The 25,281-nt window shown below is 39.5% G+C and overlaps 3 protein-coding genes across 3 annotated transcripts in view; all 3 read right to left on the bottom strand.

The window, feature by feature from the left end:
* LOC126299024 (uncharacterized protein DDB_G0271670-like) overlaps positions 1-876 on the bottom strand; it is a 31,784-nt gene extending 30,908 nt beyond the window's left edge. The window contains exon 1 of the mRNA XM_049990666.1: positions 769-876. The gene's annotated coding sequence lies outside the window, so the exon portion shown is untranslated. The remainder of the gene's footprint in view (positions 1-768) is intronic.
* Positions 1-25,281, bottom strand: part of LOC126298264 (uncharacterized) — a 226,816-nt gene that overhangs the window by 56,563 nt on the left and 144,972 nt on the right. The window lies entirely within an intron of this gene.
* Positions 1-25,281, bottom strand: part of LOC126299026 (protein GVQW3-like) — a 168,570-nt gene that overhangs the window by 21,287 nt on the left and 122,002 nt on the right. The gene's annotated exons all lie outside the window — the stretch shown is intronic.

Raw genomic sequence — 25,281 nt, 5'->3', positions numbered from 1 at the left:
CATGGTGTGGGGAGCGATCTCCTACACTGGCTGTACACCTCTGGTGATCGTCAAGGGGACACTGAATAGTGCACGGTACATCCAAACCGTCATCGAACCCATCGTTATACCATTCCTAGACCGGCAAGGGAACTTGCTGTTCCAACAGGACAATGCACGTCCGCATGTATCCCGTGCCACCCAACGTGCTCTAGAAGGTGTAAGTCAACTACCCTGGCCAGCAAGATCTCCGGATCTGTCCCCCATTGAGCATGTTTGGGACTGGATGAAGCGTCGTCTCACGCAGTCTGCACGTCCAGCACGAACGCTGTTCCAACTGAGGCGCCAGGTGGAAATGGCATGGCAAGCCGTTCCACAGGACTACATCCAGCATCTCTACGATCGTCTCCATGGGAGAATAGCATCCTGCATTGCTACGAAAGGTGGATATACACTGTACTAGTGCCGACATTGTGCATGCTCTGTTTCCTGTGTCTATGTGCCTGTGGTTCTGTCAGTGTGATCATGTGATGTATCTGACCCCAGGAATGTGTCAATAAAGTTTCCCCTTCCTGGGACCATGAATTCACGGTGTTCTTATTTCAATTTCCAGGAGTGTATGTGTTACATGTGTTCGTACAAAACATACCATACTATTACACAACTGGTTTCCTTACTCACATTTAACATTTTATGAATGTATTCAACAATGATCAGCCCAAAACCTGATTTTCACGTACGTTAATATAAAAGAAATCCTCAAAAAAAATAAATGAAAACTTTTCTTACCTACGTATTTCTTCAACTGCGACGAATTCATTGTTTAAGTTCAACTAATTATAGCATTATTTCAATGATATGAAATACCATCAACGTGGCTCGCTCTGACATAAATGTCGCCTGCCCTTGACACGATCTTTGCCATGAAGTGAAGTTCAGCAAACAGAGAGATCAATTGTGTGGAAATCAGCAAAGAAGAAAAACCTAAGGTACTAAAATAGTGCCCAGTTTTGACGAGAATTTTAGATCCCTTTACAAGACGAAATAGACCATTATCTTATCGAAATTAAGAAAGTTTTCACTAGCTTTTTTTTATTTGTACATGTCCTCTTTAAGAGCACTACATTATTTATCAAATCCGTCATTCCGGTACTCTCTGGACTATTCAGTCAAGTTCTGTGATGGTTCGATCTCTTTACATATTTATGCAAAGGGGAGGAGATGGAAGGTACGAATTTTGAAAAATAGGGAGGACATTACGTCCAAACAAAGAAGGGTGGTTGGAAAAGAGTAGGGAAATGAAATGTTATGTATACACATAAGTTCCTTAAATAAATGTCTACAATGTGCTCTTGGGTGGGCTCCAGCAATTATTCTGATTACACGCTTTTCTGCAATGAATACTTTCTCTCTTAATGACGAAGTGCCCCAAAATATGATGCCTTATGAAAGCAATGAATGAAAATAGGCATAGTAGGCTAATTTACTGATACGTTTATCAGCAAAATTTGCAATAACCCTAATAGCATAAGTAGCTGAATCTAACTGTTTCAGAAGATCATCGATGTGTTTCTCCAAATTCAATTTTTCATCAATGCACACACCCAGAAATGTTGAATATTCAGCCTTACCAACAGACTTCAGTTCATAGTCTATATTCATCAATGGTTTTAATGCTATTTACTGTACGTAATTGTATTAACTGTGTTTTCTCAGTCCATTTCTCAGAGTCCATTTGCAGTGAACCAGTTAATAATTTTCTGAACGACATTATTTGCAATTTCCTCAGCTGATTCTTGCTTGTTGGGTGTGATTACTATACTTGTATCATCAGAGAAAATAACCAGAGTCTGCGAACTAAATCTCTTGAACTTGAAGTTGCAGTTCATGAAGCAAACACTTGCTGTATGTTTATGGTGGAACACTGATGATTATTTGGCCAGTCATATATTTGGGAAGGATACTAAGTGTGGTAGAGTTTGTATTGTTCATAAATCTAATGTGGAAGAGGAAATGAGGTGTGAGACAGGAACATTGAGTACTGAAAAACATTTTGAAGCTTCTGCGATTCAGTTTCATGGGCAACTGATTTACATAATAATTAATTCAGTACATAGAGCACCTAGTGGGTATGTAAACTCCATCATTAACAAACTGGAGCCTCAGCTGGACATTATGTTTACTGAAAAAACCGCTATAAATGTCTGTGGGGACTTTAATATAAACCTTGTTAATGATTCTTCATCAAGAAAGCTGTTTCTTAATGAACTGCAAACTGTCAACAAGTTTCCTCTTATAAGTCCACCTGCTTAGTTTAGTTGTTACATTCTTGCCTCCCAGGCAGGGAGCCCAGTTTTGATTCGTGGCCAGGTTGCAGATTTTCTCCACTTGTGTACTGGATGTTGTGTTGTCCTCATCATCATTAATCATCACCGACATGCAAGTCACCCAGTGTGGCGTCACCTGAAATAAGACTTGCAACCCAGTGGCCACACTTCCACAAGAATAACAGATGTAACAACACGTTTTCAAATATGGACACCACAGAGAGAGAGAAATTATTAATACTGACTTAAGGCTATCTGATCATAATGCTCTCGTCCTTAAAAAGTCAGCAGTAACTCATGAAGGAAATGACTATACTTTTTTCTAACACAACAGAAGTGATTCTTCTGGAGAAAATTTCATTAGCTTTGTCGTTAATCTAAGTAATGAGTCCTGTTTAGACACTTTTTTTATACTTATGTACTAACGATTTTTTTAAACATTCATGTCAAATCTGAAAAGTGTTTTCCAAAGGAATTGACTAGAGTCCATTCATGCTGGATTACTAAATCTAGTTCCTGGATTACATCAGGCATTAAGATTTCCTGTAGGATTTAAAAACGTTCATTTGCAAATGAAAAGAGCCACAGCTCCACTTTATAAAATAGATAAAGACTTATAACAAATATATCACAGGTAACTGAAAAGCCAAAACTACTTAGAAACAATAGTGTAGTAAGGATGTTGGGCAATAAATCAAAATCTATACAAGATATTGCACCAAGTGAAAGAGGTGAGATACATGAAGAACAGGAATTAACACATACAAACGTTGAAAATATCAAAATTGGCAAAACGGAGCAGCCAGATTACATATATGATTGCTTAACAAATGCTTTCCACACACATAGCTTAAATTTCTGAAATCAGGACAAACTTAGAAATCGTACACCTGCATACAGCGTGAGGTTAGTTCCAGCTTGTTAACATGAAGTAGTAACAGTGATTAAACGCCCGAACTGCAAAATGTCAGTGGTTGTGGAAGATGTACCAGTGACATAATCGGTACTCCTTCACAAATTGCAGAGCCCTTTGCTCACAATTGTTAATTTATCATTCAGTTAGCGAATGTTCCCTAACAGATCAAAATATCGAAAACGATACCTTTACTCAAGAGTGGTAGTAGGGATAAGATTGGAAGTTATCGACTCATTTCACTCCTCTCAGCATTCTCTAAAGTAACTGAAACGATCACAGTCTTCTGAATAATTATCACCATGTGATTCTTGAGTTTCTCTCAGCGTATTTGATAATCAAAATATCCATGGGTGTACTGCCGGTCTATAGTGTCCAACGGGCACAATATTTCGGCGATCAAACATGTCGCCATCATCAGGTGAACTGACGGACTGAGCTCCTGTGAACGTGCCGGCACGGAGATCCGTACGCTATGGCTGCTCAGGGGGGCACTGGGTTCGGTCGCGGCGGCGGCCGATTTAAATACCCTCCGCCCGCGGCGCGCTCCCTCCGCCGTCCGCGCCCCCCGCCAAGAAAGCGCGGTGGAACAGATTGCGACGGCATCTGAGATGACGTTGGTGTGATGGCTCTGTCCGCCGTGGTCGTCACAACTATGCGTTTGCTCGATTTACTCTTGATTAACCCAATCGCTGGTTCCCAAGCCTTGCTAAGATTATAGCCACAGTCACGGTTTATGAGGTCGTCATTGGTGTGAATTTCGATGGCCTCTCTAACAACGCTGTCCCAGTATCTCGACATCTGTACCAGAATCCTCGTGCGGTCATACTCCATAGCGTGATTTTCCGACAAACAATTTACAGCGACCGCCGACTTGCTCGGATACATCGGTCGAGTGTGCCTCTGGTGTTCAAGGCATCGATCCTCGACGGTATGCATCTTCTGACCAATATACGACTTGCCACATTGACACGGAATCTGGTACACGCCGGCCTTCCTCAAACCGAGGTCATCTTTGGCGCTTCCCACCAGTGCATGGTGTTGAGTGATGATGCGGTTCCCGTTTGGCAGAAAGGTCTCAACTTCGCTCCCACCCCCAAGTTCACTCCGGTCGCAGAAATTGTTAGTGCTGTTGAACAGGTTGCAGTTCGACTTCTGCCAGAATCAGCCGAGGAAATACGTCGTGAAACTTGTGGTGCGTTGATGAAATCCAAGCCGATGAAGTCAAATATCAGCAGTAAAGAGAGGGCGGCCATTCGTGATCTGAGTGAACGCTCTGAAATTGTTGTCTTACCGTCTGACAAAGGCAATGCCACAGTTGTTGTCTCCCATAAGGACTACACTGGTAAGATGCAGAGCCTCCTAAATGACGATTCCTACCGAAAGATCAGCCTTGACCCTACAAAGAAGGTGGAGAACAAGACGAGGGTTCTTCTCAAGGACGCAGATTTACCGGAGGGTGACGCTAAGAAATTGTTACCCCAAGGTCCGGTACCGCCTAGACTATATGCACTCCCGAAGGTTCACAAAGAGAGGGTACCATTACGCCCCATTGTCAGCAACATCAGGGCACCTACATATTTGTTGGCCAAATACCTGACGGGAATATTAAGTCCTTCTGTGGGTAAATACCATCATCACATCCGTAATTCCGAGGATTTTGTTAAAAGCCTTGATAGCTTCAGGTTGGATGAGTCAGATATCATGGTGAGTTTTGACGTCATTTCCTTGTTTACGAGGGTACCCCTGCGAGAGTCGCTAGAGTTGATTGGTCAGAGGTTTGACGAGGATACCACTGAACTTTTTAGGCATGTCTTGACTTCCACGTATTTTCTTTTTAATGGAGAATACTACGAACAAACGGAGGGAGTCGCCATGGGTAGCCCACTCTCACCGGTGGTAGCGAATTTGTACATGGAGAACTTCGAGGAGGAAGCCCTGTCGTCATCCGAATGGAAACCTACTTGCTTTTTCCGTTACGTGGACGACACGTTAGTCATCTGGCCACATGGTATGGACAAACTCCTTGACTTCCTTACACATCTAAACTCCATACACCCCAACATCAAATTCACTATGGAGGGCAAATTACCTTTCCTTGACGTCTTGGTCAGGAGAAGGGCTGACGGCACCCTAGGTCATGGGGTGTATCGAAAGACAACACACACTGATCTGTATTTGCACGCAGACAGCTGCCACCACCCTTCACAGAGGAATGGGGTACTTAAAACTCTAGTACATAGGGCGCGCACTATCTCTGACACAGAGAGTCTACCCCAGGAATTGGAACATCTGAGAACTGTGTTTCGAAAAAATGGGTACTCAGAGTGGCAGATCCAACGTGCTCTCCGCCCAACCACTGCAGCACAACCTGTTGAGATGGATGAAGTCACGAGGGAGGAGGTAGGCACTGCATTTATTGCATACACAGACGCACTCTCGGGGAAAATCGCCCGCATTCTGAAGAAACACCGGGTCGGAACTGTGTTTTGTCCTCCGAATAAAACTCGTGCACTGGTGGGGAGCGCCAAAGATGACCTCGGTTTGAGGAAGGCCGGCGTGTACCAGATTCCGTGTCAATGTGGCAAGTCGTATATTGGTCAGACGATGCGTACCGTCGAGGATCGATGCCGTGAACACCAGAGGCACACTCGACTGATGTATCCGAGCAAGTCGGCGGTCGCTGAACACTGTTTGTCGGAAAATCACGCTATGGAGTCTGTCCGCACGAGGATTCTGGTACAGACGTGGAGATACTGGGACAGCGTTGTTAGAGAGGCCATCGAAATTCGCACCAATGACGACCTCATAAACCGTGACTGTGGCTATAATCTTAGCAAGGCTTGGGAACCAGCGATTGGGTTAATCAAGAGTAAATCGAGCAAACGCATAGTTGTGACGACCACGGCGGACAGAGCCATCACACCAACGTCATCTCAGACGCCGTCGCAATCTGTTCCACCGCGCTACCGTGGCGTGGGGCGCGGACGGCGGAGGGAGCGCGCCGCGGGCGGAGGGTATTTAAATCGGCCGCCGCCGCGACCGAACCCAGTTCCCCCCTGAGCAGCCATAGCGTACGGATCTCCGTGCCGGCACATTCACAGGAGCTCAGTCCGTCAGTTCACCTGATGATGGCGACATGTTTGATCGCCGAAATATTGTGCCCGTTGGACACTTTAGACCGGCAGTACACCCGTGGATATTTTGATTAATTATCACCATGTCTTTCGAACGGGTATAAGCATAGAAAGAGTGGCAATTGTTTGCATAGACGAACCAGCTAGAAACATGGATAACAACAATATTGTTGTAGGAGTTAATTTAGATCTTTCTAAATCTTTCGACACTGTTAGTCATGAAATTATTTGAGATAAGCTGGTAACAATGGGGATAAATTGGATATAAAACAAGTTTTTTCAGTCATATTTGCAAAATAGATCACAGGTTAGGGAGCTCACATCAACTGATTCTGGTCATAAAATGAGGTTAGTACCTGAAACAAACAAAGTCGAAATAGGTGTATCACAGTCTTGTATGTTAGGTCCCCTTTTGTTCTTCATTTATTTAAATGATATACACATTTCAGAAACTGCAGCCAATATCATATTGTTTGTAACTGAAGCTAGTGGAATAGTAACAATGTTAAGGAATCTCTGTCCACAATAAACGATCAAGTCCTCACGTTCCTGCATTCAGTGTTAAGAGACCGACCATAATGCTAAGAAAACAAATTATATTCAATTTGTAAAGATGAATCAAAATCAAGATCTCCAACTAGTACTGGGTGGAAATTGGCATGATGCACAAAATTTTTAGGGATACATGTTGATCAAGAGTTAAACTCCAAAGATCATGTTACTAAACTCATGATTGTTTTGCTTTGAGAATTATTTCTAAGGTTTGTATCTCACATAGAGCTATAGTAGCTTGTTTTCGCTATTTCCAGTCCTTTGTAATTCATGGAATAGTTTTTGGGGTAAAATCGATATTCAATTCAACGAAATTTTTACATTGCATGAAAGGGGTATTTGAATCTTGTCACACAGCTCTACTAGGTCTTACTGGAAGCCTGTATTTAAAAAGTTCAGTTTGCTTACTATATGTTTCCAGTTCATACACAAAAGTGTGTTGATGAGATGAGCTAGACTTGATGACCTGCAAACCAACCATGATTACCATAGTCATAACACACAGAAATATGGGTTCCTCCATGTAGAAGTTGGAACAACTCATACCCAAAGACATGTGAGCCACTTTGGTGTCATTCTTGATAATAGCCTGCCACCTTACATAAAGAGATTGCAGAAGGAAACAGCTCTTACAACAGAGTTAAAATCATTTCTTGTTGAAATGTGTTTCTACATTGTAGGTGAAAATGTTAGCTATAGGAACACTAGGCCTTCATTTATCATTGTGTTCTTCTGATTCTGTAAACTGATGTACCATCTATATTGTGTTTGTGTTTGAAAAAGAACTTTTGTGCTATGTGTTTTCTGATCTCTGCGTTTCAAAGGGTGTGCAATACCCTCCTCAGAGCGCCTGCTCTGCTGCTACATTAGTTACGGCTGATATAATGTCAGCAAATTCTTGTGTATTGAATTTTTCACCAGTGTTATATAATGTTATTATTATTTTTTTGCCTTGTTTTATATCAAAATTTCATGTCCTAGTTATGTCATTGATTTACTTCTCGTGTATGATGTAGTTGCAATGTAGACTGTGAATTTGTCATTTTCCTTCTAACCATGCAATGAGCCAGGTGGCTTTGACACTCTTCATGAAGTTGGCTCGTGTTTGGGTAGAGTGGTGTTCATTTCCTGTCTGGCCACCCAGACTTGAGTTTCCCATAGTTTTCCCAATTTATTAAAGTGTGTGGTGGGATAGTGCCTCCTGCCCAATTCTTGTCATATCCTCTCCTACTTTCTTTATGTTTTATATATGTAAACAGGTTGCAACAAAAATATGTGCCACAAATTGCAGGTGAAATTCCTCACAAGTAGATGAAGAAATTATGTTATATGAAAAGGGTCTTGAATAACTTTGTTTCTATATTACAACTCATTTTCTCCAACTCATTAAACATGGGAAACATACACAAACAGAATGCACCAGCGTACACATGCAACTCTTTTTCAAACTAGTATGCCTTCCATGGGCATTTACACAAGCATCACTCTGCAATAATAGTGAATCTCGGATGCACTGATGTATACCTGGAGTATGTGCATGGTTTCGCAGCTGTTCATAATACTGGCACAAAGACTCTGAACGTCTTGTACTGGGGTTTTATACATATCTGTTACCGAATCTGTAATTTGGAAGCCAACTGACAAGACGCTAAAAGAGGGAGTTCTCCACCAAGCATGAAGTACCTGTTTTGTAATACAGTTAGAGGCACATCTGCTGACATATCGGGTAGAATATTGTCTACGAAATTATGATAGCTTTGTCCGTTGAGCCTAGGTGGAAGAAAGTGAGGCCCTAGCAAACACTCACCAACAAAGCCAGCCCCAACATCTGTGTTGGTAACTAGCTTTCAACAGTTGCATGTAGATGGACTTCTGCCCATACGTACCGAGTGTGAAAATTTACAATCTGATTTCGATGAAACGACAGCTCATCTGTGAACAACACCGTTGCACAAAAATAAGGTTGACACTTCGTTGAATAAAGTATTCGCAGAAGAGTAACCAGGCAGAAAAATCAGTTTCTGACAGTGCCTGGACATGCTGTAAATAGCACGGATACACCTGGCCCTCTTGTAACACCCACCAGTCATGTGGTCAACATTCAGTGCTGCAGCTGCATTTCTTGTAGTGGCAATAGGGTCGTCGTCAACTTCATGACGAATTACTACTTCCTGTTGCAGTATCCTCATATGTCTAGGCCTCCACCGGTCGCGAGTATCAGGCATTTAGCCCCACGCAGCCTAACTCGACACACAATGGCTTAAAAACGTTTTACTGTCGTGGCACCTTCACACGGGAAACATCTCCCACTACAAACGTTGAGCGCAACCGCCATTGCCGTCAGCTAATCCATACATCAAATGGGCATCTGCCATCTCTGCGTTTCTGTACACTGCCAATTCACGAGCCAAGTCTGTGATTAACTTTATGTAGTAATTCGTGTGGTTTCTATGGTCTCACTGCTCGCTGGAACAGTTTATATTACCTGTAAACAACCAATGATGTGTGTCATATGGCAACATGACATGTAAAACAAAACACTGGTAGTGCACAATGCAACCAGAGGTCACCAAGAGTGCATGTCCACCATGGGAATGTGTTACAGAACAAACTTATACATACACTTTCAAAGTTGTCCAGAAAAACGTACAGTCCCTACCAAACAAACTTGATGAAATAAATGTGCTTCTTAGCAATGATTGGAAGCATGTATCAGTTTTATGTTTTTGTGAGCAATGGCTAGAGAAGGACCATTTACAGCATTCAAACATAACCGGCTTCACTCTGGCAAACAATTTTTGCAGATCAATATCAAAGCTTGGAGGAAGCTACCTTAATGTAAAAGAAAACATAGACTATAAGATAATAGAGTGTGTAAATCAATTAGGAAGTGAAAAACACTTTGAAGCCTCAGATGTTGAAATAACATTAGGAAAAGCTATAATAATGTGTCTTTAACGATCACCCAACAGCAATGTAAACATTTTCTTTAAAAAACTTGACCTTGCACTAGAGAACTTAAAAATTCTTGCCAAGCTATAGTTCTGTGTAGCGATTTTAATATTGGCCTCTTAACACACAGCTCAGAAAGAGAAAAATTCCTTAATATTATTCACGAATATAACCTGTGCACTAAAATAAACTCCCCTACGCACATAACAAAAAGTAGTGTTACACTTAGTGCTCAGACTTTTGTAAACATAAACATGCACACCTCAGAAAACATGCACTGGCTACAGTGACCACAATGCACAGCTACTTGCCGTGTGCAGAAGTATTGACTTGTCTAGGAATGGAAGTGTTACCTACAAGAGAAAATTCAGCATGCAAAATATTAAGCACTTCAAACATATGCTAAGTACCAACTCGTAGAATAAAATCTACAACAGTTACAACACAGGTGAAAAGCTAGATAATTTAATGGAAATTTACAGGCATTGTTTTGAAATTGCATTTCCAAAGAAGAAAATAATTTGCAAAGGCCCCAGCAAACCCAAAACTTGGATTACATCAGGGATCAAAGTATCATGTAGAAGAAAAAGAGAACTTTTTGCACTATCAAAAACAGATAGCAGCCCTGAATTTGCTCACTACTTCAAAAAATGCAAGTTAACTTTGAGTCGTGTAATAAGGGAAACAAAATTAAGGGAAAATGACAAACTTATAATTGAATCATCAAACAAAGCTAAGACAATGTGTAACACGGTACAGAGACTTACTGGAAAGGTGGAAACACATAAAAATATTGTATTGTCACAGACAGGCAAAAAGATCAGTGATTCAAAATTAATTGCTAACCACTTCAATACTTACTACACCAATATTGCTGGTGAGCTAGTGAAGGAACAAATGGGAAAATCATGAAACAAGATATTACAAGAAATTTCTGGAAATAGTTTAAAAAATACATCCATGATCCTTCCTCCAATGACAATGTGCCAGATTTTATTATAAAAGTATCAGCTGAACAGATACTCACACCACTGCTAGACATGTGCAATTTTTCACTATCAAGTGGTATTTTCTCACAACAGTTAAAAACTGCAAATGTTGAACCCCTTTACAAAAAGGGCGATCAGCTGCAGATGGTCAACTATAGGCCTGTGTCATTCCTCTCAGGTTTTTCAAAAATCATTGAAAAACTAGTTATGTCACAATAAACTTATTTCTGTAACAAACAAATATGATCTAAGAATGCCAGCATGGGTGAAGGCCTCAGTGCAGTACTGAAACAGCCACTTTTAGCCTCATAAATCGTCTTTTAAATTCAATGAATATTCATAGAACTTTTTCGGGATTTTCCTTGATTTAACAAAAGCATTTGGTTTAACAGACCATGAAATTCTCCCAAAAAAGTTAGAGTGGTATGGTGTAAGAGGCCTGCCACACGAGTGTCTGAAATCCTACCTAGAATATCGCTCTCAGATAACAGAGGTAAAACACATTGGAAAAAACGAACTCCAAGCTTATCAGTCGAAACCTTCCACATTAACCCACAGTGTACCACAAGGTTCAATTTTAGGCCCCTTTCTCTTCTTAATTTTCATAAACACGTTGAAAACACCAAACCAGTGCTATTTGAAGATGATATCAGCATATTAATTGAAGGTGAAAACGAAATGGCACTAAGTTTAAATGCTAAAGTCACAAATGAAAATGTTGCAGAGCAGTTAATGAGGAATAAACATACATAACAAAATAAAAACCCATTAAAACCAAACATGTCCATGGAAAACCAAAGAATTAACAGTGTCACTAAAACAAAATTTCTTGGCACCTACTTACAAGACAATCTTAAATGGAATTCCCACATCACATCATTAAATTCTAAACTACCGAAAATGACTTATGCGATGAAGATTATGTGGAACAACACGTCCTGAAACAGTTAGAGAGGTGTATTATACTTGCATATACTGCCTACTGAAATGTGGCATAATATTCTGAGGAAATTCTCCTCATAGGATAATAATGTTCTGGAAACAAAAAAAGTTTGTGAGGATAATGAAAAATGCTAACAGCTGAAAATCATGCAAACCATTCTTTAAAGAACTGGGAATTCTACTCCTATCATGTATCTACATACTAGAAGTTCTCATGTACTTAAAAAAAAGCATGTTTAAAAATGGAAATAAAGTTAGTAAAAATAAATCTGTACATGAACACCATACAAGGCAAATAGTGACATACACAGACATCATTTTTATACCACACTGTGAAAGAAAGGTGTATATCACTCAGGTTCACATTTGTTTAATAAGCTGCCACGTAACTTAAAGGCCATAAACAAAATCCATAGCTTTAAAAAAACTGTAACTGCATATCTCTTGGAAAACTGTTTTTACTCAATAACACAGTATCTTGAAAAATAAGTTAATTTCTGTTGTAACAATATAAAAATGTAATGTAACAATATGGCAATATAACAATGTAACAATGTAACAATGTAACAATTTATAAATGTAATGTATACAATCAATGTAACAGTATATTAACGTAATGTCATTTTGTCCAACACCCAAGGGTATAGCATATGTACCTCAAAGATTCAGGACATAAATAAATAAATAAATGTGACATAAGTTTTCCATTGGATTCAGATCAGACGAAATTGGTGACCAAGACATTAACATCAGTTCACTATCATGCTCCTCAAATCACTGTAGCACGATTATGGCCTTGGGTCATCAAAAGTTATCCTACTGGAAGATCGGTGTACTGTCAGGGAAGACAATGTGCTTGAAGGACACAAGTAGCCCACAATAATTCTCATGTAGCACACAGCTCCCTTGTCCCTTCGATTACTACCACAGATCACATGGCAGCCCAAATGACTGTCCATTATAGCATAATACCGCCCCCACTGCCCTGTGTCCATGGCGTGTTGCATGTTTCAAGCAGACATTTCCTTGGATGACTGTGTATTCTTGACACGATCATAGACCTGGTGTAACAATAAACGTGATTCATCCAATCAGTATATGTGTTTCAAATCATGCATGCTCACTGCATTCGTAATTGATGATGTCGACTTAACATGGGCATCTTCAGCTACAGGGCCTCATGTTCGACCATGTGTGCTGAACAAAGTGCTTTGAAAGATTTGTGCCTGGACTAGTATTATACCATATTATCAGATCTGCTACAGATTCCTGTCTACCCTCCTTTCCAGGCTGAGCAAGTCTTTAGCCTCCACTGTCTATGATAAAGTGTGGACAGAAAGCATTTTCCGGAAAGCGTTTGACACAGAGCACCAATGCAGACTATTATGAAGGCAGGCGCATAGGAATAGGTTCAAATATTTTTGAGTGGCTCAAAGACATCTTAAGTAATAGAACCCAGTACGTTGTCCTCAATGGCGAGTGTTCATCAGAGACAATGGTGTAGCAAGGAGTGACATATAGTGTTATATGACTGCTATTGTGTTATAGGACTGCTCTTATTTCATAAATGATCTGACACACAGGGCAAGCAGTACTCAGTGGCTGTTTTCTGATTGTGACGTGGTGAAGCGGAAACTGTCGCCGTTGAGTGACCGTAGGAGAATGCAAGATAACTTAGACAGAATTTTTGGTTATTGTGATGAATGGTAGCTTGCTCTAAATATAGAAAAATGCGAGTTTATATAGATAAGTTGTAAAAACAATCCCATAATGTTAGAGTACAGCATTAGTAGTGCGCTGATTGACACTTTCACGTGGATTAAATATCTAGGCATAACGTTGCAAAGTGATATGAAATGAAACAAGACTGAGGACAGTAACAGGGAAAGTGAATGATCGACTTTGGTTTGTTGGGAGAATTTTAGGAAAGCATGGTTCATCTATAAAGGAGACCGCATATGGAACACTGGTGCAACCCATTTTTCAGTGCTGCTCGAGTGTTTAGGATACCTGTCAGGTCAGATTAAAGGAAGACATCGAAGCAATTGAAAAGTGTGGTGCTAGATTCTTTACCAGTAGATTCGATTATCACATGAGTGTTACAGAGATGCTTTGTGAACTGAAATGCGAATCCCTGGAGGGAAGACAAGATTCTTTTCGCGCAACACTGCATAGAAAATTTACAGAATAAGAATTGAATTGACTGCAGAATGATTCTACTACCTCCAGTGTAAATTACGCATGGGGATCACGAAGACAACATAAGTGAAGTTACTTCTCGTACAGAAGCATATAGACAATCACTTTTCACTTGCTCTGTTTGCGATTGGAACAGGAAAGGAAATAATTATTAATGATAAAAGGTACCATATGGTGGCTTGTGGAGTATGTACATAGATGTAGATGCAAATATGCATTAACTTGTCGCTTTCTTGTGGTTTCACTGTCCTTCGGCCAGTTTCCATAGATGCTAGTGACGGAAGCACCCAAGACACTTGTTCCTAGGCGCTGAGCCATAACAATCTACCCTGTGTCAGTGAGGTTTATGTCGGTGTATTTCCCCATTTACAGTCCGTTTCTTTGCTAGAATGATTCCCCATTTGTTTCTGTTCCGCCTTTCTTGCCCACATTGCCACCAAGCGACATTCGATCTTCTATCAGGCAGTGGTCACAATTTTTATCAGTATAAATTGGGTCATAGTCTTTGTCTAAATATATCTATGCAAGTTCCAGAGCTTTATACCTGTAATTTAGTGTATTCAGTTGAAAATGTCTTAAGATTTAGAAATCCAAATGTGAATAATGATGTTGCTGTTTCTTTTCCATCAAATACTCAAATGAGCTTGAGGACAGTATTGGAAATTCGTGGTAAGATCTTATGGGACCAAAATGCTGAGGTCATCGGTCCCTAAGTTTATACGCTACTTAATCTAAATTAAACTAACTTTCGCTAAGGACAACATACACATGGGAGGATTCGAGCCTCCGATGTGGGCAGCTGTTCAGACAGTGACAAGGCACCACAGACTGTGCAGCTACCCCGTACATCGGGGACAGTATACCAGTGCATATAAAATTCACTTTCTTTCAAACTCTGGAGCCTGAACTGTTGACCACTAGTAAAAAGCTGGATGCCATTTCCTTTTCTTAATAAATTCACTAAAATGTTAGAGCCATTAGAACTTATATGCTTCTGCCATTGTAGCAAAAGTATTTGGAACTTTATGTTAAAATACTATTGTAGCCCATACTCATACAAGACTCCAGTTCTCTAATGTGTAAATATTTGCGTTATATAAAATAAATAACGTTTTCCTATATAGATGTTAAAACTGAAGGATTTTAAAAGAGAAACTTTTTCTATTACTCTTAGATGTCAGATTACATATTGACAGAATTGCTAACAAGAAAAATTTTTGTATCCTTCAGTCTTTTAGTGGTATGTGATAGGTGTAAGTCAGCAAAGTTACACAACATGTCAGATGAACTAAACGTTTTCTTCAGTTTCAATGCACATCAAATGAACATGTTATTCTGAATGTAGAACAAAGAGTCAGGAGCAATCTGGAATGTACTGATGTATAAGGCTGGCTTAACCTCATGGGCGTTAGTCAGAGAGAGATGGTTAATTACAGAACTCTGATAATTCTTTGGGAATTCACAGTTTAATGTGACTCACACACACAAGATGTAAAGAAAATTATAAATACAAATGTGTAATCAGAACTGTTACATCACATTACTTACAATGAAGTATCTCATCTGGTATGACGAATGAGATTTGAAATTTTCAGCAATCACAATCCATGTAAAACAAAAATCTTAAGCAAGTGGTGCACCTCTGAGAACATTAAGTCATAGGGAAGCTCCATTCGTTTGTGTCACTTTTTAAAATCAACATAAAATAGCAGACTATTTTGGAATTTAAGTTACTGTTTGGCTGTAAAACTTCCATGCATAAGAAGTATTTTCAGTTATGTCATATACGCAGGCTAGTATTCCACAGAGTGCTGTCTGGAAGGAAACAGTGAAAATTTTTTCAGCTAGAGTAGTTCATTTACAGGAGAGCAGTGCAGAGGAACGTTGAAGCACTATGAATACGCTTAACTCATCTCGAATACCTTGAGAAAATGCGAAGTATGAAGTATCTGAAGTGCTAGGCAAAGTAAGAGTGCGCTGTATAGAAGTAAATGAGTGTGTTTTATTTATTTTTATTTGGTATGCGTATTCCATAGATCCGTACATGCGAGTGATTCGCCTGGATGTGGAATGTGTCAATACTATTGTAGAAATACAATAAATAATACAGAATAGTAATATATTACAATGATATAGATATTAATAAGTACAACTTTTTCTCATTTACAAGCTGTCATTTAACAAGTATAGCAATTCACAATATAGCATTATAACTATAAAATTAACACTATAACATTAGCATATATTGTATTGTCCATATAATAACTAAGAGACTAAATACATTTATTATTAAGGTAGGGCATTACTTCTGGAAAATAATTCATCTAAGGAGTACAGTGGATAGTCAAGCAGGTGTTTTTTTAACGTACCTGTCAACAGCATTTCATTGTCTCTTGTACATCTCATATAATTAGGCAATGCATTAAAAGTCTTTATAGCAGCATACTTTACTCCCTTCTGTACAAGTGATAAACTTTTTAGTTCAACATATAGATAATCTTTACCTCCAGTGTTGTAGTTGTGGTATGAACAATTTGTTTCATACTGAGCACAGTCTTTATTAACTACATTTATCAGAGAGTATATGTACTGACATGTTGTGGTCAGAAAACCTAACTGTGTGAATAGTTTTCTACATGAGGTTCGTGGAGGAACCCCACACATGATTCTGACTGCTCTCTTCTGAGCAGTTACGATTTATTTTGAGGCTGGTGAATTACCCCAGAATATTATTCCATATTTAATGAGTGAAAGTACCCAAAGTAAGCTGATTTTAAAATGTTGATGTCCCCAAAATGAGTAATGAATCTTAGAGCACAAGTTGCTGATGAAAGCCTTTTTAGAGTAAGGGACACATGCTGTTCCCAGTTGAGCCTACTGTCAATGTGAACCCCTAGAAATTTAGTGGATTGCACCTGTTCTAGTTCCTGGTTGTCATGAACAATTACAATATTTTGTAGAGTTTTATTTTTTGTTTGGAACTGTATAAAATTAGTTTTTTTTAATATTAACTGAAAGAGAATTAATTGAAAACCAAGCTATAACTTCTCTGAGTATATCATTAACATCAGTCTCCAGATCAGCAGTAGACTTACCATCCACAACAATGCTTGTATCATCAGCAAACATTGTGAATTCTCAATTTTTACTAATGGACAGGGGTGAATCATTAACATATATTAAAAACAGCAAGGGTCCGAGGACAGATCCCTGGGGAACTCCATGGTGAATTTTTCCCCATTCAGAATCCACTAGATTGGAAGATCCTTTGTTGCAGCCGTTTAGAACCACCTTTTGTATCCTATCTTCAAGATATGATTTTAGCCAGTTACCTATAGGCCCTTTGATTCCTTAATGATAGGCCTTCTCCAAGAGTATTTTGTGGTTTACACAATCAAAGGCCTTGGAAATATCACACAAGACACCAACTGGTGACTTTTTACTATTAATGGACTCCAAGACATTATTTGTGGGTGAATATATGGCACGCTCTGTGGAAACCCTTTTTTGAAAATCAATCTGTCTGTGGTTAATAATATTAACTTTATCAAGATGTGTCCACAATCCTGTTATAAACTGCCTTTTCAAGAACCTTTGAAAATGTTTTTAAGAGAGTGACAGGACGATAATTTTAGACATCTGTAGCATCTCCAGACTTGAAAAGAGGTCTTACAATGGCATATTTCATTCTCTCTGGAACAACTCCATCATAAAGAGACGTGTTGCAAATGTGAGCAAGTACTACACTTACATCATTACTGCAGGCTTTCAACAATTTACTAGAGATGTTATCTATACCTGAAGATCCTCTACTTTTCAATGAGAGAATTTTTTTAAATTCATCAACAGTTATGGGTGTTACATTTAAATCATTAAAACATTGTGGGAGGTTAAGTTTCAGAATATCTGCAGCTTCCCTATTTCAGAGGTGACACTTAGAAAGTGGTTGTTAAATGTGTCTGCTATCTGTTTACTATCAGTTATTTTCAAATCGTTCATTTTTAGGACAGCAGTTTTTTTTCGTTGTCAGATGGTGCAGTACCTGTTTCCCTCTTTATTACATCCCAAATCGTTCTGATTTTATTGTTTGAACGGTTACTTTCAGATTGTATGCACATACTTTTAGATTTTTTAATGGCTTTAGTTAAGATTTTGCAGTATGTCCTATAATATTTCATCTGGAGGGGATTATTGGATTGTCTGGATATTATATACAATTTTATTTTTCTTTGGCATGATATTTTTATGCCCTTGGTGAGCCATGGTTTTTTGCTTGATTGCCTGTTCTGTAATCTACAGACCTTTTTTTGGAAAGACACTTTCGAATATACCTGCCAATTCATCAGTAAATAAATTATATTTTGTATTAACATCATTTTCAAGATAACCATACCTCCAGTCAGTCTCCCGAATGCATAATTTGAATTTCTGGATATTTTCCTCATTCATGTTTCTAATGGTTTTCCACTGTGCACTAGCTTTGTTCTGATTTGTATTAAAGTTGTCAATTGTGAGTATTTGCCCATCATGATCAGAGAGACCATTTATGACTTTTTCAACTTTGATGTGATGAGTTTACTCATATCTATAAAGATATTGTCTATTAGAGTGCTGGAAGTGGCAGTAGTTCTTGTGGGAAAACTGACAGTGGAGACAAGGTTGTAGGTATGCATTAAATTTGCAAACTCTGTCTTAGAAGATGAGCTTTCTAGGAAATCTATATTAAATTCTCCACTCAATATAATGTCCCTATTTTTTCTTGTGAGATACAATAGCACAGAATCTAATTCTTTCATGAATACTTTAAAGTTAGCAGATGGAGCCCTGTATACTGCTACTATTACCAGTTTCTTGTTAGCTTCTACTATTTCTGTGACACATGCCTCAAAGTCTTTCTCTACACAATATTTCTTTACATCTATTGTATTAAAGGATAGGCTGTTTTTTACATAAATAACTGCCCCACCTTTGCACATATGCTTTCTACAAAATGAGGTAGCTAAAACATAGTTTGGAATGTGATTCTTGAGTTTCTCCCGGCGTATTTGATAATCAAAATATCCACGGGTGTACTGCCGGTCTATAGTGTCTAACGGGCACAATATTTCGGTGATCAAACATGTCGCCATCATCAGGTGAACTGACGGACTGAGCTCTTGTGAACGTGCCGGCACGGAGATCCGTACGCTATGGCTGCTCAGGGGAAACTGGGTTCGGTCGCGCGGCGGCCGATTTAAATACCCTCCGCCCGCGGCACGCTCCCTCCGTCGTCCGCGCCCCGCGCCACGGTAGCGCGGTGGAACAGATTGCGACGGCGTCTGAGATGACGTCGATGTGATGGCTCTGTCCGCCGTGGTCGTCACAACTATGCGTTTGCTCGATTTACTCTTGATTAACCCAATCGCTGGTTCCCAAGCCTTGCTAAGATTATAGCCACAGTCACGGTTTATGAGGTCGTCATTGGTGCGAATTTCGATGGCCTCTCTAACAACGCTGTCCCAGTATCTCCACGTCTGTACCAGAATCCTCGTGCGGTCAGACTCCATAGCGTGATTTTCCGACAAACAGTGTTCAGCGACCGCCGACTTGCTCGGATACATCAGTCGAGTGTGCCTCTGGTGTTCACGGCATCGATCCTCGACGGTACGCATCGTCTGACCAATATACGACTTGCCACATTGACACGGAATCTGGCTTTCCGCCTTCACCAACTCCGCCAGCCGCCTGTACGAACTGAGGATGACCTCTGAACCCAGACGGCAGGAGTCATTGGTGCCGACATGAGCAACAATTTGCAGTCGTGTGCACCCAGTGCTCTCTATCGCCGCCGGTAGGGCCTCCTCCACATCTCGGATGAGACCCCCCGGCAAGCAGACAGAGTGAACACTGGCCCTCTTCCCCGACCTTTCCGCTATTCAGCCAGAGGAGACAGCTGCAAATAGCGCAATGTTGCAAGAGTTTGTTATTATAAAAGGAGAACAAGCTAAACTGGTAGCGTTACTCACACTATCATATCCTCTCACGCGTCTTCAAAATGACGTATAAAAATCAGCCACGTGCACTTGTGACTGTCTTTGGGAGTCATGGTCGAAACGAGTGAGCCATGCATGTCACGGAACATTTTTATAACAAGTGTGAACATAGTGAAAAGTAAGAGTTGCTCAGTGTGTCTGGTGCTCTCATACTGTAGTATTCACATTTTAGCGAAGAAATGGAAACGTGTTTATTGGTTGCGACCCAGTGAATATGTCAAATGGTGTATGATGTTATTGCATTTTATCTGTTTCTTGACCCGGTTTTGATTAATGTGTTTATTCCTTTGTGGACCAGATATGTAGCATAGTGTATGCTTTACATTTACAAAGTTATATGTACTTTGTACATCTGTGACAATTGCAGTGGCAATATCATTTAATGTTGGAAATAACAGAGTCAAGTGGGATCGATTTTTCGACAGGCAGACTTTCCCTTATAAATGCATCGAGGTGTGGAACTTCGAAGTTTCTCGCACTTTCTCTCTTGGATTGTTAATGCTGTTATTACTTGTGATAATGTGATTGTTCAGATTTATGTATATATAAGTAATTCTACCCTAGTAACTGCAGTGATGGCCCCAACTTCGCGAATTTCTCATAAATTTTTTCGATGTTGGACTACCACGGGACGTTTGCTCACAATGCCATGTTTATATCATCCGGACACCCCCCCAAAACATACGTTTTTCATATTAGGGGCATTGTGCTGCCCCCTGCAGCCAGGTGCTCGAGAGCAGCGACCTCAGTAGTCATTAGACATCGTGAGAGAACAGAATGGGATGCTCCGCACAACTCACAGACTTCGAAAGTGGTCAGGTGATTGGGTGTCACACAGCCACAAGTGTATGTGTTTCCCCTCGACATTTCAAATATCAGCAACAACGTACTACTGCTAGTTCTGCAGTAAGCATTGTACCATAGGAACATTCCCACTCAGTGAGAAAAATATGGACTTTGGAACATGCCATTAACGACACAACAGTGCATCATTGTGGAACACGTCACTTCACACATTTTGGACTGCGGTACACTTTTAGCTTGAATTTTGTAGCCGGCCATTGTGGCCGAGCGGTTCTAGGCGCTACAGTCTGGAACCACGCGACCGCTATGTTAGCAGGTTCAAATCCTGCCTCGGGCATGGATGTCTGTGATGTCCTCAGGTTAGTTAGATTTAAGAAGTTCTAAGTTCTAGGGGACTGATGGCCTCGGATGTTAAGTCCCATAGTGCTCAAAGCCATTTATTTAAATGTCAAGTTTCGTAGGACCAAATTGAGGAGCAAATCTCCAAGGTCATGGAACGTGTCAGTACATGAACTTACAACATAAAAAGTAATAACAGATAAAAATAAATGTTCATGAACCTGAAAGAAAATCAGTCCATAAGTTTAAGCAAACGCTATCAGAAATATAATGAGAATCATCTTAATTTTTCAAGGAACTCCTCGACAGAATAGAAGGAGTGACACATGAGGAAACTCTTCAATTTCAATTTGAAAGCACGTGGATTACTGCTAAGATTTTTGAATTCGAGTGGCAGCTTATTCAAAATGGATGTAGCAGTATACTGCACACCTTTTTGCACAAGAGTTAAGGAAGTCCGATTCAAATGGAGGTTTTAATTTCTGCCGAGTATTAACCGAGTGAAAGCTGCTTATTGTTGGAAATAAACTAATATTGGTAACAGGAAACGACATTAAGGAATATACATATTGAGAGGCCAATGTCAAAATACCCAGACTCGTGAAAAGAGGACGAAAAGAGGTTCGTGAACTCACACCACTTATTGCCCGAACCGTCCGTTTCTGAGCAAAAAATATCCTTCTGGAATAGGAAGAGTTACCCCAAAACATAACACCTTACAACATAAGTGAATGAAAATAAGCAAAGTAGACTAATTTACATGTCGAAATACCACTCACTTTCGATACCGATCGAATAGTGAAAATGGCAGTATTAAGTCTTTGAACAAGATCCTGAATGTGGGGTTTCCACAACAGCTTACTATCTATCTGAACACCTAGGAATTTGAACTGTTCAGTTTCACTAATCATATGCCCATTCTGTGAGATTAAAACGTCAGGTTTTGTTGAATTGTGTGTTAGGAACTGTAAAAACTGAGTCTTACTGTGATTTAACGTTAGTTTATTTTCTACAAGCCATGAACTGAGATCATGTACTGCTCTACTTGAAACCGAGACAATGTTGCACACAACATCCTTTACTACCAAGCTAGTGTCATCAGCAAACAGAAATATTTTAGAGTTACCCATAATACTAGAGGGCATATTATTTATATAAATAAGGAACAGGAGCGGCCCCAACACTGATCCCTGGGGCGCCCCCCACTTGACAGTACCCCACTCAGATCCCACATAACAGCCGTTATCAACATTGTGAATAATGACCTTTTGCTTTTCGAATTGATATGAATGCCTTATGGGTTAAAATGCAGCCTAGACATCGCAGTGTTTTGTCAGCTCAGTATTAGTTGAGTTTCTGTTCTGTTTTTGTTACTTGGTTGATATATTGGTTTTCTCAAAATGAGTGGAAGAGCATGAAACACATTCAAAAATGGAGAGAAGGAACAACTTTGCAAAAATTCTATAACTACATCTGGTATTAGACCCACAGCTTCAAGAGGACCAGTGTATTCTGTAGGATGGTGTCTATTATCAAAACGTTCAAAGCATAATACATCAAAGCACCATCAACAACATACAAAGACATATATGCCACAATCATATTCTTGAATGTGAATGTCACTACAAAAAGCAATTTCGTTAATGTTCTAAATACTTTGCAACCTGGTGATAATTTGTCGGGAAACCAAGCAAATCAAAACAGTTTCTCAAAAGCTTGAGCTTCCAACTCATTATGGATCCAAGGTATGTTTTATCAATTTTATAATTTTTATTTGTGCTTTCCATTTATTGTGCGGTGAGAATAGGGTACTTTTGTAAAGGGCGAATGTACTTTTTCACCTGTCAGTAAAAATATACGTCATAGTTTTGACAGTATGGCGCACACTTTGGCAAAATTACTTTTAATGAACACTTTGATATTCCGATTTCATCGACAACCAAGCCATTGTATAAGAAGGGATAAGCGTTTCCCATCCCATGAGTCGTTACTGTACCGAAATGGCTCCATTTTCATGTAAGATCACAAAACTTTGTCCAGGAACTGGCGATGTGTATCTTTTGTGAGCTTGCCAGATTTTGTCCTGTTGTGTACACAGTATGACGCCATTCCTTTGACTGCTTTATGTCTTGGGATCGAGGACCAAATTTGCTACTGGCTTCTTGGATACAAACAAAAACTGTTAGATTTTCGGAAAGTGTTACTCTGTACTGGGATGTGTATGGGTGGACAGCCACACAAGTACAAAGCAGTTGTCATAGTGGAGGAAATAAGCGACAAGCGGAGGAACTTTGGATAAATATTAGAGGTGGGCCAAACGGTTATTCGGGAGTAACCGTTATCACAGTTCCAGTTATTTTTTGATAAATGTTATCGTTAACGGTTATTAATAACTGCCAAGTTATTTTTCGCTAGCGAATACCGAATACTCCGAGGGACTACAGTTAAATAACGACGTAGTTGGAATCCATCAGTATAACTGCGAGTAGTGTGAAATGGCAGAAATGTCATATGAATCGTGTCATAACCTTAATTTATTAACTCAGGGTACATTTTAGTTGATGTTAGAACCATTATTAGTGTTTCATATTATATGTTTGTAGGTTATCGGTCGCTATTAGAAATATCTTCGCAGCTGCGACAAAGTACGCGGAACTTCGCCATAGCACTGTTTAAGTAAAATATTAACAACGTGCGTTTTTTAGTATGAAGTAATATGTAAACTGAGTACTGAAGGTTAAATTCGAAGCTTAATTTCTTGTGCTGCTCACATAATAGAATAAAGTGTTCAGCCTTGTAATACAACAAAAAATATACATAATGTGACAGATTCGTTTACTCCTGTGCTGTAAAAGCTAGTCCTATTGGGGAAAGTGTGAGTTCGCTATTCCAAGTTTTATGTCAGATTTGGAAACTGCTCGATTTCTCCAGCTACAGCATGTTTATAACATATGAAGACATGCAGATCGAAAAGGTTGACAGTGTTACATTTCTGGGACTACAACTCGATAATAAATTCAGTTGGGAGGGGCATACCACATTTTTTCACTCTGTTGTTTCATAAGGGAGCGTATTCTGTGTTAACTTATCAAACGTAGTAAAAGTTTTTCTCATGTAAAAGCGTGTAATAAAAATCGTTTGTGGTATAAATTCAAGAACATCATGTAGTAAGCTGTTCAAGGAACTTTGTATTCTAACAACTGATTCCTAGTATATTTATTCCTTAATGAAATTTGTTAAAAGTATTTCCAACCAATAGCTCAATACATAACATCAGTACTAGAAATGGGAACAGCAATCTACATAAAGACCTAAAATCACTTACCTTAGTCCAAAAGGCGTCCAGTATTCAGGAACATGCGTTTTCAAGAAACTGCCAACAAGTCAGCAATCATTAAAAACGTGGTTTCAGATAAAGCACGGTTTACAGTGTGTTTGAAAGACTGTTTGATACAGAAGCGTCTGATTCCACCCGTCATCAATGTGCCGGAAATGGCTATTTTAACTGTGTATGACGTCACTACATACACATGGCAACAAACCCAATCATACATATAAATAATACAATAACATCTCCCACCAAAAATACAATCAAACCAATGGGACAACTGCGGGAAGTTGGGGGTTTTAGGGTGAGAACAAGCTAGTAAAAAAAAAAAAACACCACCATGATCCCAAAACACAAAATGAAGAACAAAAAGAAAAAAAATACAGCACTCTGCTACACCAACAAAAATCTGCAGGAATCGGACACTTACCTTGAACAATATAGGTCAACCATAGGTCGCCATACCAATGCCCACAACTAAAAGTACGAAAATTGGAATCGGACATTTCCCTTGACCTACATAGGTCAACCTCAAATGACGATACTAAAACATCAACACATACAACTATGAAAATGGGAATCGGACGTTTCCGGTAACCTATATAGGTCCACAACAGCTACTGATGCCAACAAAGCAACACCTACAACTGCGAATAATAAAACCACAATCCTAAAAGTCCACAAATCAATCATCCCTACATAAATTATATCATATTCAATACTCCATAAATGCACATAACATCACAGCTAGAAAAAAAAATTAATTACCACCAGCAAAATCCGGCAAT

Source organism: Schistocerca gregaria, chromosome X (genome assembly GCF_023897955.1).
Source record: "Schistocerca gregaria isolate iqSchGreg1 chromosome X, iqSchGreg1.2, whole genome shotgun sequence".
In the NCBI taxonomy this organism is placed as follows: Eukaryota; Metazoa; Arthropoda; class Insecta; order Orthoptera; family Acrididae; genus Schistocerca; species Schistocerca gregaria.
Note: the sequence above shows the minus strand (reverse complement) of the source record. Positions and strands in the feature narration are given on the sequence as shown.